This window comes from Penaeus japonicus, unplaced genomic scaffold (assembly GCF_977035675.1).
Source record: "Penaeus japonicus unplaced genomic scaffold, GWHDUDI00000001_assembly GWHDUDI00000023, whole genome shotgun sequence".
Taxonomy (NCBI): Eukaryota; Metazoa; Arthropoda; class Malacostraca; order Decapoda; family Penaeidae; genus Penaeus; species Penaeus japonicus.
In genome coordinates this window covers 634938-637437 of record NW_028234425.1, presented here as the reverse complement: position 1 = coordinate 637437, position 2500 = coordinate 634938, and positions in this window count along the sequence as shown.

Genomic DNA, 2500 nt, shown 5'->3' with positions numbered 1-2500 from the left:
CTCTCCTTTAATTTCTCTCTCTTTCCCTTTCTCCCAATCTCTCTCTCTCTCTCTATCTATCTATCTATCTATCTATCTATCTATGTCTCTCTCTCTCTCTCTCTCTCTCTCTCTCTCTGTAAAAAAATATATAACAAGGAAGATATAATCTCGAAATGTCCATTAATTGATTTTGCATTCTGAATGTCTTCACTTCTTTTCATCATCACTTCTATAATTTTATCCCAATGTTGCTCTTCCCACCGAAAGTTGCAAGCGGAGGTTGAGTGTGTACCTTAGGGGCATTGGTAGGCTAATAGGTCAAAGGTCAACGTAGGGGTAGAGCATAATCTTTTACTTGCAGGAGGATAAAGGGAGAGAGGGGAATAGATGAGGAGGATGGACGGGTGAAAGAGGACGGGAAAGTGGGAGAGGAAGGGGGAAAGAGGAGGAAAAGGTAGGGAGAGATGGGACGGGGAGGAAGAGGGAAGAATGGGCGAAGGAGAGGGAAGGAGGAAGGAAAGGTAGGTAGAATGGGATGGGGAGGAAGAGGAAGACAAAGAGGGAAGGGGAAGAAGAGAGAAGGAAGAGAGAGAAAGAAGGTGAGGAAGAGGGAAGGAAGAGAGAGGGGGGGTGAAGGAGGAGTGATGGGAAGGGTTAGGGAAGGAGAGAAGGAAATGAAGAAGTTGGATTGAAGGAGGATAGAGTAGGAAAGGAAGTGGGAGGAGAGAAGAAAGAGAGAGCGAGAGGAAGGGAGGAACGAGGATTGAGGAGTGAAAAAGGAGGAGGGAGGGATAAGGAAGAAGAGGGGGGGCAGGGAGATTGGAGAGGGGGGGGAACGGAAAATGGAGAGAGTAGGGAAGGAGGAACGTGGAGGAAGGAGATAAATAAAAGAGAGAGGGGGGGACAGAAGAAGAGAGAAAGAAAGGAAGGAAGGAGGAGGGTGGAGGAATAGGAGAGAGAGGAAGAGGGGAGGGAAATGGATAGAAAAGGAGAGGGAGAGGGAGGAGGAAAGATGGAGAGAGCAGAGGAAGAAGAAGAGGAGCATTAATACCATCTTCTCCGCCACCATCACAACCCGCAGCCTCGTCTTCCACTTTCTCTTTCTTTTCCACCTTCACAACTTTCCCCTTTTCCTTCTCCTTCGCCTCTTCTTTCTTGCACCTCCTCCTCATCCACTGTCATGCAACCCCAACCTCCTCCTCCCCTTCCTCCTCCTGCTTTTCCTCCTCTTCCTCCTCCTTCTCCTCCTCTTCCTCCCCCTCCTCCTCCTCTTCCTCCTCCTTTTCCTCCTACTCTTGCTACTATTTCATCTCCACTTCTATCTTTACCACCACCACACAACCACCTCCACCACTTCTTCCTCCTCCACTTCCATCTCCACCTCCACCTCCATCTCCATATCCTCATCCTCCACCTCCACATTATCCAACTTCCGTCACCCCCCCCCCCCTTCCACCTCTACCTCCACCTCCACCTCCACACCTGGACATCCTTCTCTTCCTCTTCTTTCTCCCCCTCCTCATCATTCCTCTCCTCTTCCTTTTCGTCCCCCTCCCTTCTTTCTCTCCCTCTTCTTCCTCTTCCCTCCCCTCTTTCTCTCCCTCCTTCTCCTCTTCCCTCCCCTCCTCCTCTCCCTCTTCCTCTTCTTCCTTCCTCTTCCTCCTCTTCCCTCCCCTCCTCCTCCTCTTCCTTCCCCTCTTTCTCTCCCTCCTTCTCCTCTTCCCTCCCTTCTTTCTCTCCCTCCTCCTCCTCCTCCTTCCCCTTCCTCCTCCTCCTCCTCCTCTTCCTCCTCCTCCTCCTCCTTCCCTTCCTCCTCCTCCTCCTCCTCTTCCTCCTCCTCCTCCTCCTTCCCCTTCCTCCTCCATTTTCCTCCCCTCTTCCTCCTCTTCCTCCTCCTCCCCCTTCCTCTTCCTCTTCCTCCATCTTGTTCCCTAAGCCTCCAGAAGACTCACGGTTCGACAGGGTCTTCGGGTCTGAAGGAGTGACGTCATCAGGAGTGTAAACCCTAAGACTGTGACGTCAGGAGAGCATGAAGCGGGGTGGGGATGGGGAGGGGGGGAAGGGAGGGGTAGGGGGAAGGTAGGGGGAGGGAGAAAGGGGGGAGGGGAGAAAGGAGGGGGGAAGGGAGGGGGAGGGGGAAGGGAGGGGAAGGGAGAAGGGAGGGGGAAGGGGGAAGGGAGGGGGAGGGAGAAGGGAGGGGGAGGGGAGTAAGTAGATCAAACGGAAGGCTAAATTTGGGGAGAGGAAGTATAGAAAGGAGGAAGGGCGGGAGATGGAAGAAAGGTGGGAGGGAAGAGGGAGAGGAAGGGTAGGAGGAAAGAAATAGATTTTTTTTTTTAGAAATCAGGGTAAAAAGAAGAAAGTCGTCGAGGAAGACATTGAATAACGTAAAAAAAGAAAAAAAGAAAAAGAAAGGAAAAAAAAAGCTTTAGAAGAGAAGAGAAACCACACGCAGAAAAGAGAGAAAAAATACTCCTTCAAAACAAAAACAAAAAAAACAAGATAAGAAAAACAGAGA